General features: G+C 40.9%; 1 long non-coding RNA gene across 1 annotated transcript in view; it reads left to right on the top strand.

Moving 5' to 3' along the window:
* LOC106502417 overlaps positions 1-16,225 on the top strand; it is a 602,578-nt gene that overhangs the window by 409,047 nt on the left and 177,306 nt on the right. The gene's annotated exons all lie outside the window — the stretch shown is intronic.

The raw sequence follows: 16,225 nt of genomic DNA, 5'->3' as shown, positions 1-16,225 counted from the left end.
AATTCATCCTCTGGACAGTTTTTTTATATAAAGGTCAGATGACTCTCTCCTGTGTCCTCTCTTTGCAGATAGGAGCTGCTTGTTTTAAGAGGACAACAATTTTTGTTTGTATGAATGCAACTTGAACAATAATGATTTCTTGGATTAGCTTAAATGTGCCTATTTCTCCTCTGTGACTAATTAAGCTGAATTCTGTGCATACAGAAAGCTGTTTGGCATTTGCCTGTATCTGCACAGACCTGCTGTGTTTGATTACCCACCATTGGTTCGTAGCAGTTGGACAGACCAGCCAAATTCCAGAATTGTCTCAATTATCAAGATACCTTGTCACCTTTCTGGCCAAGTTTTAACATCCTCACGTAATCCTTATAGCGAGAGTGTATTCCAAACTTGGCCTCATCTGGAGGATTAGTGAAAACATTGGGCACTTCCTCCTCAGGAGGCTAATGAAATGAAGGTCCCAGCAATGACAATAGTACAGATTACTTTAAAATAGTTCCTATTTTTGTCAATTCTAAAAATACTCCTTCGTTTATATTTTCTTCCAGATGTACTATGTCCCTTTCTAAAGTGAAGAATTGGAAAAAGGTTCTAAATAACAATCTTACTAGACTAACAATGCAACATTTAAGAAGGAGGGTTTAAAATGCATCTAGGAATTATAAATAATGTATAATATGGCTGTGTAATATAGTGCCTTCTATAAAAACACTGCTTTTTCCTCAGGGGGTAATTTTTTTCCACTTGTGGATTTATTTTAAAGTCCCAAGCCCTGGTGGTAAGATCGATGGTCAGAGAGCTTTAATTGGGGCTCTCTGGTGATTATCCAGATTGGCAGCTGCTGTCAATCAGTTTCTAAAGAAGTGTCTGGGCCAATGATTAGGCTGCTCCTGGAGATGTTAGTCCCCTAGAGACAATGTTAAGGCTCCCGCTCACAGGGGAACCCTTAAGAAGAGTTGAGCTATAATTTTCCAAGTTTCTGGCTCATCTGGCAACATACATGTCCCAGCTTTCTGGCCGAGTCACCTCAGAAGGATGATATCATAGCATATACTGGATCCACATGATTTTATAAGCAAAACAATTCTACAAGTCCCATAATCAGTTCAGTTCAGTTCAGTTCAGTCGCTCAGTCGTGTCCGACTCTTTGCGACCCCATGAATCGCAGCACGACAGGCCTCCCTGTCCATCACCAACTCCCAGAGTTCACTCAGACTCACGTCCATCGAGTCGGTGATGGCATCCAGCCATCTCATCCTCTGTCGTCCCCTTCTCCTCCCGCCCTCAAACCCTCCCAGCATCAGAGTCTTTTCCAATGAGTCAACTCTTCGCATGAGGTGGCCAAAGTACTGGAGTTTCAGCTTTAGCATCATTCCTTCCAAAGAACACCAGGGCTGATCTCCTTTAGAATGGACTGGTTGGATCTCCTTGCAGTCCAAGGGACTCTCAAGAGTCTTCTCCAACACGACAGTTCAAAAGCATCAATTCTTCAGTGCTCAGCTTTCTTCACAGTCCAACTCTCACATCCATACATGACCGCTGGAAACACCATAGCCTTGACTAGATGGACCTTTGTTGGCAAAGTAATGTCTCTGCTTTTCAGTATGCTATCTAGGATGGTCATAACTTTCCTTACAAAGTGTAAGTATCTTTTAATTTCATGGCTGCAGTCACCATCTGCAGTGATTTTGGAGCCCAAAAAAATAAAGTCTGACCCTCTTTCCATGGTTTCCCCATCTATTTCCCATGAAGTGATGGGACCGGATGCCATGATCTTCGTTTTCTGAATGTTGAGCTTTAAGCCAACTTCTTCGCTCGCCTCTTTCACTTTCATCAAGAGGCTTTTTAGCTCCTCTTCACTTTCTGCCATAAGGGTGGTGTCATCTGCATATCTGAGGTTATTGATATTTCTCCTGGCAATCTTGATTTCAGCTTGTGCTTCTTCCAGCCCAGCGTTTCTCATGATGTATTCTGCATATAAGTTAAATAATCAGGGTGACAATATACAGCCTTGATGTACTCCTTTTCCTATTTGGAACCAATCCCATGATAGTTTCCATTAAAGTAAAACAGTAATACCCTATGTACATTTTTAGAGCACATCACAGTTTTATTTTATATAATTGAATCCCATTGATAAAAATAACAATTTATTGCTCTTCTCTTCTGGGTGGAAATATACAAAGTTCACAAAATTTCTGTTCCCTTGGTACCTATCATACTCTTTCACAACCACTCTTTTCATATGAACTAAAAATTCAAACCATTTTTATATTAATTTAACATTTTATAATGGCTCAATCTCATTAATTCAGATGCCACTAATTAAAATTTATGATAATTCAAGTAGTATTGGGCCAAATTTGTTTTTCCTTCATCCTTGAATTATGGTGAATAGTGATAAGAAGTGTTCTGTTAGTTAACAAATGAGCTGCCAGCTTCTTATAATGTTAAATGTACGTGTACTTTCCATATGATCTAGCAATTCCACTCATAGGTATTTTCCTAAGAAAATGGAAATATGTGTTCACCCAAAAACTTGCATACAAATGTTCAGGACAGCTTGTTTCTAACAGCTAAAAACTGAAAGCAACCCAAATGTCCATCCGTAGGTAAATGGATAAACAAATTGTGATATATCTGAATGGTGGAATATTACTCAGCAATAAAATAAAATGATACATGGGGATGAATCTCAAAAACATTGCTAAATGAAAGAAGATCAGACACAAAAGATTATATGCTGTGTGATTCATTTATATGAAATTCTAGAACATACATGATTAATTTCTAATTACAGAAAGCTGATCAGTGGTTGCCTAGGGATGGGAGTGGAGCTATTGACTGGACAGGGCACAAGGGGAGTTTTTGTTTTTTTGAGGTTGTGGAAATGTTCTTTATATTGATTGGTATGGATGTATGCATTTGTCAATGTGTGGAAACCTTACTGTATGTAAATTATACCTTAATAAGTTATACTTTTAGAAGGTGACATGCCATTCCATATGTCTTCAATAATAATAAAATTTTGATCTACCCCTTGTGTCTCTGTGCTTCCCCTCTTTCCAATTCTTTTTTTCTTTTTTTAGCAGTATCATTTCCAACATTCACAAGGTATAGGGAATTCAACTTAAATTTAACAGATTCCTTAAAAGACGAGAAAGGTAAGATTCAACCCTTCCACCCTGTATCTAATAGGTCCCCAAATTCCACTTCTTCTGACTCCTAAATATTTCTTACATTTTTTTTTTCTACTGCCTTAATTTAGCTTTCAATTATCTCCTGACTGGTTTCCTTCCTGGTATGATTTGATTTGAACAAAAGCATCCACACCATCTTCCAGGTTTCAAAAACAGAATGATACCTGGAGGCCTTCTAGCTGAGAGGAGGGCAGGGGACCTGCATGGGAAGGAAGATGCAAGACGAGGGTGGAGCAGGATATGGCACCAGGGGAAGCTTGATGAAGTTCTCTTAAACCTGTTCCTGGGGTTCCTGGGATCGAGATGTGACCCTGAGTAAGTTGGATGGTTTCCAATGCCGTTGATATTTTCTGTTCGTTATCTTTAGTGTGTCGGTGAAGCCCCTTTGGAAAGTATTAGCCTGTTTTAATTATGTTCAAGAGAAACGGGGAAAGCGTTTGTGTTCCCTATGGGGCTGGTAGGGAAGGGCCAGATGTGGTGGTGGCCCCAGGAATCAAAAGCAGAGAACCCTGGGAGAGAGGATACTTGGAGGCGGAAGACCAAAGCCCAAAGGTGCAGCATCCACCCACCCTTCACAATCTTCTTCCAAGTCACTGCTTTCCTGCCCATCCCTAAGAACATTCTGTCCTGTATGTATTAAGCGAATGATTTCTTTTCTGTCTGTATCTTCACATTCTTCTTCAGTTGCCAGAAAGGTTGGTGATAGTGAATGGTCACCCAGGAGGAAAAAGGTGAGGATTTTAGCCCAGCTCAGTCCATTGTAAAAGGTCTCTAAGAGCACTTCCCATTGCTCAAAGTGCCTTTTAGCAAGACTCAGGAAAGGATAGCCTCCAGTGAGAGATTTCCCATCGATTACACACTTGTCAGAGGAAGCACGGGCCCAGCTCAGAGATTTCCACCTTAAACTTTCAAAAGAAGCCACTTGCTTAAGGTTCTGGAGCTGGGGCTGCCAGAGGAGCCACTAAAAATCAAACAAGTGTACAGAAACCGAATTTGACTTTTGGCCCCAGGGGTAAGAGAGATGGAGATGAGAGCTGACAGGCTCCTACTTGACAAAGCCTCTGTGGAGCAGAAATGGGCGACTCACAAATCAGACTGGCACTTCCTCTCCACAGGCCGTCCTTCAAGCAAAGCTGAAACATCTCCACCCAGCCCCTCGACGCAGACACTCGCAGGCCCACCAACTAGAGTGTTAGCAGGCAGGCTCTCTACCCCCAGTGCAGAACAGGTCTTTGGGGGAGTACAGCTTTAATCTCGAAGACAACCATGGGTTCAGCCCAGCAGATGCTTCTCTGTAGCCAAAGGCAGCAGTATACATTTTATCATGGGCAGGAGCCCTAGTTTTAGAATGTCTTCTAGACCTGTCTCTGCTATTGATAAACTGAGTAAACTTTAATTTGAGTAAATCATTTAGACTTCGGGGGCCATAGTTTCTCTAACTATAAAATAAAAAGAGCTCATTATTTTGTGGAGGAGGTGGAAATGCTAGAATGATGTTAGAAGTCAGTGATAAATGTGTGGGGAGTCCAGATGAAGAATAGGTTAATTTCATAGACAGAAGGTGGCATAAGAACCAGATCTTGAGAAAAACTGTAAGTAAGAGTTTTCCAGGCAGACAGAGAGAATATTCTGGGCAAGTTAACACATTGGAAAAGACTCTGATGCCGGGAGGGATTGGGGACAGGAGGAAAAGGGGACGACAGAGGATGAGATGGCTGGATGGCATCACCGACTCGATGGACATAGGTTTGAGTGAACTCCGGGAGCTGGTGATGGACAGGGAGGCCTGGTGTGCTGTGATTCATGGGGTCACAAAGAGTCGGACACGACTGAGCGAATGAACTGAACTGAACTGAACTGAACTGACTGAAAGGACTGGAGGCAAGGGGGAGATTTGATGAGGTGTGGAGGGGAGGGGAGAAGCAGTCAGTTCAAGAGCTTTAAGAGTGGAGAGGAAGCTAGAGATGGTTTAGATATAGAATCAGTAGGTGGTACCCTGTCGAATATGGTTTCTCATATTCAGCAGAGAATGGCTAATGACTCCTGCCTTGAGTGACTGAGCAGATGATGGTTTAATTAAATAAAACACCCAAAGCAGAGTAGGATGGAAAAATGATGAATCCAATTTCTGACAGGTTGAAATGAGAGACTCCATAGTTCAACCAACTGCTAGGCCCAGCAGATGGCTTGAGAAACAGGTGTAAAGTTCAAAGGTGTGGTTAAGCTGAAATGTAGGTCTGGGTGTCATCAGCTTATATGAGTCTAAATCATATCAAAGTTCCTTTCTAAACCTTAAGTCATAGGATTGTAAATTTTGTAAAAGGGAATATCCAAAAGTAAACCTTTATTCTCTTCCTAGAATATTGTTTTAATGAGATGTACTTGATAAGGCTTGCCCTGCCTCCCTTTCTGTGATGTTTATGGCCCACAACAGGGTGTTCATAGGATTCTTGCTACTGAATTTTGTTTTCTCGAAATTCTTTTAGTTATTAGTTACTGGATTTTAGACAACATAGAATGATTTCACCCCAGATAATTAAATTGCTGTCCACCCCAGCAATTGGACATCAATGATGAATCCCAAAAAGGCTTTGGAAAAACTTCAGCAGCTCTCATCAGTTATCAACAGCTCGTTTTAGGTGAAATAAAGCTCAGGCTCTTCAGTTTGGCATTCAAGTCTCTCTCTCTGGTCAGCAGCCTTGACCTGAGCAGCTCTAGGGAGAGGCCCCGGTGGCTTCCAGGCCCCCCGCCACATGAAGAAGTACGGAGGTGGATTCTCCTGCCCAGTCAGCCTTCAGGTGACTGAAGCCCTGGCCAGCGTCTTGTCTGCTGTCTTGAGAAACCCTGAGCCATAAGTGCCCAGCCAAGCCACACCTGACCCACAGAAACTGTGAATTCAGTGTTTGCTGCTTCACCGTCTATGTTTTAGGGGTAATTTGTTAAGGGCTGATCAGGAGAAGGAGAAATGTGCTCTTCTGATAATATATGGAAAATAGGCCAGGAGAGGTCTGGAATGAGTTCAGCAGTTTGGAAGGAGAGCCCTGCAGAGTGCTGAGGGTCTCGATGTGATTCTCTTGCCTATGCACTAAGTGACTTTGAAAATATCTCATCTCTTGTTTGGGCCTCAGTTTCCTTACTTGTAAATGGAGATGGAAGGTTTAGTTCCAGGCTGTAGTCTAAAATCTTTACAAATATGCAGCACTTTACAGTTGGCAAAATGTTTTAATATGTTGTAGTCAGAATCTTGATATAACAAAGAGTAGTTTCCAAAAATTGAAAGAAAAGGAAAAAGATTGGCTTTTAGGAGTTAAACTTCAAAATCAGCATATATGGATTAGGACAGAGATATATGCAGATTACCTTAAAGCAATGTTTGTCCTTCTAACTTGCTATACACTGGGCCAAAAATACAATTATTTTCTTCTTAACAATCAATGATGGGAAATACCATGCATGCGTATTATTTTAATGTATGGAAAATTCCTAGAAGAGTTCCTGAAACAATAGTATTTTATTTATAACCAAGGGAAACTTAGTAAACTAATCAGTGAGTTATTATATTTTATGAATATATATGATATAGTGAATTATCTGTAAGTCTTTTTCATAGTTGCTTGTCACTACTCTTATTTCTCTACCCCTTGCTCCACCCTCAGTGACTTGGACGGAATGGGCTATTTCCATAGTTTTGGGGTTTTTTACTTTATTCTACCTTTATTGAAGTGATTATAGCAGTTAGGCCATAAGTATAGGTTTTAATGAACGATCCGCCCACAGTGTCTTAAAGCTACAAAAGCTCAATTTCCCTCATATTACCTATCCGCTATGGGGTGACTGAGAGGCTCTGCTCTCTGCTGTTCTTCCTCAGGGGCCCAGTGGCAGGAAAAATCCAGCTCCAGATGCACAAAGGCTGAAATAGGGAAGGGAATACAGTGGATCATACACTTCTTTCCTAATACTTCACTTCTGGTCTCATTTCATTGACAAAAGCACATCATTTGGCCACATCTAAGAGCTCACTGTATATTTATGGACAGTTCCAGTGACTCCCTTTAAAATGCATAAACATCCTTTTAAAAAATCTATATCTTTTAAGATAGAACTGTCGGCTTAGTCATGAGAATTTGCAGTCCCCTGCTCCACTCTGAAGGGCTGCTCTTAGTAGCAGCCCCTTTGAATTCAATGTTAGTGATTTCTTCTAGAATTTACCTCCAAGTTTCTGAATAATGTGTGTATAGTTTTAGTTCCTGATTTTCCCATTTAGCTACCATTTTGGTAAATGCCTGCTAGCCAAGATTCGACTTCCTCTCTCCCTCACACACAGTGTTTACATCATCATCCCGTAAGCATCCCATGAACTAAACTATGTAGTGAAATTACTGTAGTTTCATTTTCTTGTGCATTTCTTTTTTCATTTGCTTAGTTTTCTGTGTACCTATTACTCATTTTTCCTGGAGCTGTCTGACCAAGCTGTAAAACTCCTCTCAACACATTCAGACTCACCAAGCCCTTCAAACATACCAGGTTCCTTTCTAGTTCTCAGAAACATCCCTCATCAGGCCTTAGTCCTCCTGTTTCAGCTTTGTGACAGGTTTCACTTTCTAAGTCTATTTACCTAAGTCAATATATCAACAATTCCTATTCCTTAAAAGCTTCAGGTTTCTAATCAATAAAAGAAGACTAGATGACTTCTGAAGACCCTGCTATCTGTTCTAAAACCATGATACAGAGTTGAAGCATTATGGGAAATCCAAACAAGTTCCAAGGACTGGCTCTGCTTCATGCCCTTTTAGCCAAGTCTGCTCACTCACACCCGCATGGTGACTGGGCCCAGGTCCTCGCTGGTCCAGCTCGGGTTCAGATCCCGTACTTTGACTTCTCATCTCTGATGCTTTCCAGATCTCCATCACCCTCTAATCTCCATTATCCCAAAACCAATAATAAAAGGAGAGACAGGGTCAGCCTTCTATTGTGGGGATTCCTTAATTCCCAAGCTCTAGCCCTAGAAGCACCTCCACGTTTCCTGTTCCTCCTTCGTCCCATTAGAAGCAAAATTACTAGACTTTACTCAAAAAGCGGAAAATTGAAATCATAGAGGACAACAGCATGAAAGTTAATATCTTGTTATGCTCTCATCTGGGAACTGATTGAGTTTCTGAAAGCCCTTGAGGTGCTCCTGCTGGCAGCTGGGACTGAGGGTTCAAAGCAGAGAAACAGAGCATGTGAGGAAATGCTTTTACTTTGTGATTTTCTTCTCACACCTGGCCATGGGATGTAATATGCAAGGGGGGGAGTGGAATGGGAATATAAATATTGCAATAATGATGATAATGCTTTCATACCTGGTGTGGGGATGAGATTTCATTAGGATGAGGCAGGGAGAATAATGAAAAGGATTCTGAAATGCTGATGAAACCCAGAGTGGTGTGGTTCTGCGTAGAGAGTGTGTTAAGAAACCTGAGAAATTTCTGCCTGTTTTAGTCTACCATCAAGGAAGCTATCTTATCCTTTTTCCTCACATTTTCTGTTATGTGTGGCACGACTGGAGATTAGGATAGAAAAGATGTTCCTGGGGCTTTCTCTGAAAACAGTCGCCCCACCCCACTGACAGGGAAAGGATTGATGCTCAGAATTACCAACTTGTAAATGAAAATTAATACTGTAATTAGCCAAGGGAAATCCATCTCTTTGTTAATAGAGATACTTATAGATTGTGATATTCCCCCTGGGATCACCAGGTTATTTAAAAGGAATAAATCAGGAACCACATTCAAGCCCATGAAGAATGCCAGAAATATTCAGAGCAGACATACACCTAAAACAGATAATATTTTCACTAAAGTTGTAAAATAGTAGATAAAGTCAGTTTTTTAAAAGATACATGTTTGTGATTTTTAACACTTCTTAGATGGAAAATATTTTCAGATTGGCTTTTGAATATAAACATTGTCACCTGGACAACTTTTTTTCTAGCAAACAAACTGAAGACACTGGATAAAAAGATTAGTCTCACAGAAAACAACAACAACAACAACAACAATGAGATGAATACAGCATTTCACATAAAAGCAAGGGTCTCCAAGGATGAAATATAAACATTTGATAGACTTGAAGCTCTGATAAAAGTCTATATGATGATACATTTCTATAGTGGTCAAAATATGGAACCTGCTTTCACATCCATTAACTCATTTGATTCTCAGGAGTATGTAAGAAGAGGTAAATGGGAGAGATGTTAAAAAAAATCCTCATTTTATAGATAAGGAAGTGGAGCCAGAAAGATTCAAGCCCACATTGCCTCCCAGGTATTAACAGACTGTGTATATTTAATGTTTGATGCCCCTGAACCAGAGTCAAATGCAGCTATACTTCTCTAGACAACCAAAATGGGAATGCCAACACAGGGGTGACATTCTAACCATGTAGGGTTGTGACTTCACGTTTATGAGTTCAAGAATGAATCAATGCAAGCAAAGTAGGAAAATTACTCCTGCTTCCCCCAAGAACATGGATTTAAGAATAGCAGAATTTCATCCTGTTGTCCCCATTGCTGCTGCTGCTGCTGCTGCCAAGTCGCTTCAGTCATGTCCGACTCTGTGCGACCCCATAGACGGCAGCCCACCAGGCTCCCCCGTCCCTGGGATTCTTCAGGCAAGAACACTGGAGTAGGTTGCCATGTCCTTCTCCAATGCATGAAAGTGAAAAGTGAAAAGTGAAAGTGAAGACGCTCAGTCATGTCCGATTCAGCAACCCCATGGACTGCAGCCCACCAGGCTCCTCCACCCATGGGATTTTCCCGGCAAGAGCACTGGAGTGGGGGGCCATTGCCTTCTCTGATTGTCCCCATTATTACACCCTTATTTGTCAGATTGGTTGTTGTTGTTTAGTTGCTAAGTCGTGTCTGTGACCCCATGGACTGTAGCCCACCAGGCTCCTCTGTCCTTGGGATTTCCCAGACAAGAATACTGGAGTGGGTTGCCGTTTCCTTCTCCAGGTGACCTTCCCGATCTAGGGGTCGAACCTGCATCTCCTGCATTCGCAGGCAGATTCTTTACCACTGAGCCACCTGAAAACCCAGACAGATTGGTTAGGTCTCCACTAGTTACAGTGCATCAGAGTCTGCCTCGAATCAGGGCTCTACATGTATACATGTCTTTCTTTCTGGACCCCAGGCCAGATGCTTAATGTGTTGTTTCCATCTAGCACCCATCCTAGCACCAGTGCTTCATAAACATGAATAAACCATGAGAACAGACACTTTGCAACACCACCAACATAGGCAGGAAGACTGGAAGACGGTTGAATCCACTTGGAGGGTAGAGTTGTCAAACCATGTTACCTGATTCCTGTCCTGTTCCATAATTTGATCCCATTTTTGGCAGGAAGTCAGTTGTTGATGGGTCCCTACTTTCAAGCAGATTAAAAGTGTGTCTGAAAGTCAAGTGATAAACTCACATGCTAAAAGGAATAGTTTTCATGTTTCCATTTCCCCAAATTTTAAATCCTTTATCAGAAGCATCTGGTCTGTGGCAGGGTTGGGAGAACCCTGCAAACACCCAAAAGTAGTAGCCCATGTGATATTATAGCCCCTAGCCCCACCCCTGGCCCACACCCTTAACCGCATCCCCAGCCAGGCTCTCATGGAAGGGTAAAACAGTCAGGGATTGGTGCACGAGTTTCCAGAGTGTCCATGGAGCAAAACTTTGCAGACTTTAAAAAGAAAATGTATCATGTAATAATAATCCCTGTTTTGTGTAAAAAGGGAAGAAAAAGATTTAAATAAATATGTACATGAAGTGAAGTGAAAGTCATTCACTCGTGTCTGACTCTGCGACCCCATGGAGTGTAGCCCGCCAGGCTCCTCTATCCAGAGGACTTACAATTACTGTACCGATTTATGCACTTACTAGAACTACATGAAAATACCCCTACACTTCTTTACCTTGGATATTACTTAATCTAAAATTTTAGACTTTTTGCTACTTTGATGGTTTAAAAAATAGTATGTCATTTTCATTTTACTGATCATTTGTAAGATTTATATCTTTTCATATGTACAGCGAGGGATTAAGAGCACAAGGTATCCAGGTTTGTATCCCAGCTCTGCCACCAATGAGCTATATGCCTACGAGCTATGTCAACCTTTCTGTGGTGCAGTTTCCTCATTTTTAAAATGAAGACAATAATAGTGCCTAGTTCAGAGTCTTGTTGTAAGGATGGCCTTATTTATTTTTTATTGGAGTATAATTGCTTTATAGTGTTGTGTTAGTTTCTGCTGTACAATGAAGTAAATCAGCCCCTCCCTCTTGGACATCCCTCCTACCCACCCCCTTCCACCCTTCTAGGTCATTGTAGAGCATTGAGTTAGGTGCTTTATAGCACCTTTCCACTAGCTATCTGTTTTACACATGATAGTCTGGTGGGCTGCCGTCTATGGGGTTGCACTGTCGGACACGACTGAAGCGACTTAGCAGCAGCAGCAGCAGTGTATATATGGCAATCCCAACCTCCCAGTTAGTCCCATTCTCCCCTTTTCCCCTGCCTCCATGTTCATTTGTCTGTTCTGTATGTCTGCATCTCTATTTTTGCCTTTGAAATATGTTCATCTGTACCATTTTTCTAGATTCCACATATATACGTCAATATATGATATTTGTTTTTCTCCTTCTGACTTACTTCACTGTGTATGACAAACTCTAGGTCCATCCACGTCTCTGCAGATAGCACTATTTCTTTCCTTTTAGTGGCTGAGTAATATTCCATTGTATATATGGCCCACATCTTCTTTATCTACTCATCTGTCATTGGACATTTAGGTTGTTTCCATGTCCTGACTACATGATTTAACATAAATAAGGCTTCAGAACAGCATCATCACAGAGCAAGCACACCATAGATGTTAGTTATTCTGTTTTGAGCCTTTGTGCTTTTTTTTTTAACTATTACTGCTTAATCAGAAAACAAAATTAATTTCTAAATATTGACCCATTCAGAGAAAGCTATCCAAGTAGGGCTCAAATGTCTTGTGGTTTGAGACTTTACATACTTTGTTCTTACCCTCTGTGGCAAAATGGGAATGGCAACTCTGCACCTGTTTGAAATTAAGGAGGTGAAATGTACCTTTTAGGGTCCTTAACAAGTCAGAGGTGACATAAGTCTACCTATTTCGTATCAGAAAGCAGAGTACTTTCTTCATTATCACAAGGCAAGTCTGCAGTGCTTCACTAGAAGCTAGAAAGTTAAGCCCAGAAGAACTCTATAGAGACCACCCACCAGGCACTGCACTCTATATAGACAAGGACACTGAGTCCCACAACCACCCAGTGACAGAATCAGACTTGAGCCCAATGACCTTGAACTTTTCAAGAAATTTTGAGCTGATCTTCTCTGTTGTCCGTTTAGACCTAAACTAAGTAAAGGTGTTTGTTGGGGACAGCCTCCAATATTAATATGTATGTGAGAAATAAGCTAAAAACATTTTAATTTTACATAATTAACACAACTGGTAAGAATAATTAGGATTTGCTATTTTAGACACACAAAGAATATACAAATATTTTTAAACTGTAACACTACTGGTTTCTTAGCCTTAGGACAAGTTCCCAAAAAAATATATCACCCAGAGAATGTTTTCATGCCATGAGATAATTCCTTTTTTAAAAAAGGCCCAATAAGTCCATCCATTCAATTCGCATTGAAATGTTTCATAAACACAAATTTGGAGAAGTATCATGATTTAAGTAATCAGGTAATGTTTGGGGTCCCAATGTGACTTTTAAAACATCTCATTCTGATCCAAAGATGAAGGGGTTTGAAAAGCTTTTAACCCTTCAAGAAGAATGATAATTCAACAAATTTCTCCCAAATGACCATGAAAGCAATTAATTTTATAAAATTGTCAGCTCTAACAAAGTATTATATATCCATGTCTGGTTTTCAAGGAAAAGAAAGATAAAAAATTAACAGGAAATGTGAATGTATGGCAAAACCACTACAATATTGTAAAGTAATTAGCCTCCAACTAAATAAATAAATTAATTTACCGAAATAAGAAATATACTAGCTTGTTTGATATGACTAATTGTGTGAAATATTGACACAATGTCATAAAGATTTTTGGTAATACAAGTAGGTGAAAAAATATGTATCTGTTATTTTCTCTCCTAAAACAAAGCCTTCAATTAGTGTATGCAAAAATCATCAAGGTGATTCACCAGGCTTAGGGTGAAATGTTAAGAAGAAGCTGACTGGTCTGGGTGCCAATATAGGAAGTGAGGTCTCAGGGGTGTCATCTCGGAGCACACCATCTCGAATCCTAACTTCCATATACTGGGGGTGGGGGAAACGGTGCTGGTTTTAAGCCCTTTGCATTTCATTCCTGGAACTTGAGACTTCACATCTTCTGTTAGTAATGACTTGTAGTGCTGGATTAGTTCCACTACTCCCCATTTGCCAGAGAAACCAAGACAAAAGATCAAATGACTTGTGCAAAGTACAAATGCAATCACCTGAAATTTGAAATTTTCAGATGATATGAAAATATGGAAATTTTCCCTAAGAAAGATACGATAGAATTTCACAGTTTATTATTTTATTTATGTCTATATTAGTGCTCTAGTGCTACGTAACAAATTACTCCCAAAAGTTAGTGGTTAAAAAAAAAACAAACATTTTTTATCTCACAGTGTCTGTGGGTCAGAAACTCAGAAGAAGCTTAGCTGGGTGGTTCTGGTTTAATGTTTCTTATGGGGGTGCTATTGAGACATTAGCTAGACCTTCTGTGATCATAAGGCATGACTTGCCCTGGAAGATCTGCTGTCAAGATGGCTTGTTTGTTTGGATGGCAAATTGGTGCTGACTGTAGGCACAAGGACTCAGTTCCTTGCCATACTGGACCTCTCCATAAGACTGCTTGAGTATCTCACAGGCCCTGGTTTCCCCGGGAGGAAGTGATAGAGAACAAGGAAAAGGCATAATCCTTTCTAAGGATTCTAAGCCTCATAAGACTCACACTATAATTATTCCAATACTCTATTGGTCCCTAAGTCAGCCCTGCTCAGTGTGCAAGGGGACTGTTACAGAGCAGGATGACTCATCACTGATCCTCAGGGAGCCATCTTTGAGGCTGCCTACCTAACTTAAATTGAAGAAGCTACGAGGACACAGTAGAAGCATTAATACTCTGTTTGGAAGATGAGGAACTTTTTTATCCCTAGAGAATGAAAGCTACATTCCCAAAGAGGCAAGAATGGAGATGTGAACCCAAGTCCTCTGAGGCAGGTTGTCTGTCCACACCTCACAAAATGGTCTCAGTGCAGCAAATTCACTCCCCTCCATAACACTTTCCTGATTTCATAAGAAACTTTCTGATAGCAGTGGGTGTATGTAGCTTACAGTGCAAGCTCAGACATACTTTCAGTTCAGTTCAGTGGCTCAGTCGTGTCCGACTCTTTGCGACCCCATGATTCGCAGCACGCCAGGCCTCCCTGTTCATCACCATCTCCCGGAGTTCACTCAGACTCACGTCCATCGAGTCCGTGATGCCATCCAGCCATCCCATCCTCAGTCGTCCCCTTCTCCTCCTGCCCCCAATCCCTCCCAGCATCAGAGTCTTTTCCAATGAGTCAACTCTTTGCATGAGGTGGCCAAAGTATTGGAGTTTCAGCTTCAGCATCATTCCCGCCAAAGAAATCCCAGGGTTGATCGCCTTCAGAATGGACTTGTTGGATCTCCTTGCAGTCCAAGGGACTCTCAAGAGTCTTCTCCCACACGACAGTTCAAAAGCATCAATTCTTCGGCGCTCAGCCTGCTTCATAGTCCAACTCTCACATCCATACATGACCACAGGAAAAACCATAGCCTTGACTAGACGGACCTTAGTTGGCAAAGTAATGTCCCTGCTTTTGAATATGCTATCTAGGTTAGTCATAATTTTCCTTCCAAGGAGTAAGCGTCTTTTAATTTCATGGCTGCAGTCACCATCTGCGGTGATTTTAGAGCCCAAAAAAAACAAAGTCTGACACTGTTTCCACGGTTTCCCCATCTATTTCCCATGAAGTGATGGGACCAGATGCCATGATCTTCGTTTTCTGAATGTTGAGCTTTAAGCCAACTTTTTCACTCTCCTCTTTCACTTTCATCAAATGGCTTTTTAGCTTCTCTTCACTTTCTGCCATAAGGGTGGTGTCATCTGCATATCTGAGGTTATTGATATTTCTCCCGGAAATCTTGATTCCAGCTTGTGTTTCTTCCAGTCCAGCATTTCTCATGATGTACTCTGCATAGAAGTTAAATAATCAGGGTGACAATATACAGCCTTGACGTACACCTTTTCCTATTTGGAACCAGTCTGTTGTTCCATGTCCAGTTCTAACTGTTGCTTCCTGACCTGCATACAGATTTCTCAAGAGGCAGGTTAGGTGGTCTAGTATTCCCATCTCTTTCAGAATTTTCCACAGTTTATTGTGATCCACACAGTCAAAGGCTTTGGCATAGTCAATAAAGCAGAAATAGATGTTTTTCTAGAACTCTCTTGCTTTTTCCATGATCCAGCGGATGTTGGCAATTTGATCTCTGGTTCCTCTGCCTTTTCTAAAACCAGCTTGACCACAGGACTGGAAAAGGTCAGTTTTCATTCCAATCCCAAACATACTTTAGAGCCCCCCAAAATTTGGGGGGAGCTCATATCCAGTTCCTATTCCCATGGCCCCACTTTGACTCCTAAATATTACTAAATAAATAGATTTTCTTCCTGATCCATAAAGATATTCCCTTTATTTCTTATGTGCTTTAAGCACGTCAAGTATTTTATTAACTTTCCTATGAATTCAAAGAAGAGAAAGGGATTTCATGTGAGCTTACTCTAAGATCCTGACAAGAAGAGCAGTGTTTGACCTAACTCTGATTCCTCGTTTTTTAAATAGAAACAAAAATTGCTTCTATAAGATTGTTGTGAGCTCAAATGGGGTGATTCGTGTAGGACGCTTAGCACAGTGCCAGGCACATAGTAAATAAGTATTTATAAA

This window comes from Capra hircus, chromosome 8 (genome assembly GCF_001704415.2).
Source record: "Capra hircus breed San Clemente chromosome 8, ASM170441v1, whole genome shotgun sequence".
NCBI classification, from domain to species: Eukaryota; Metazoa; Chordata; class Mammalia; order Artiodactyla; family Bovidae; genus Capra; species Capra hircus.
The sequence above is the reverse complement of the archived record's forward strand: the minus strand, read 5'-3'. Positions and strand labels throughout refer to the sequence as shown.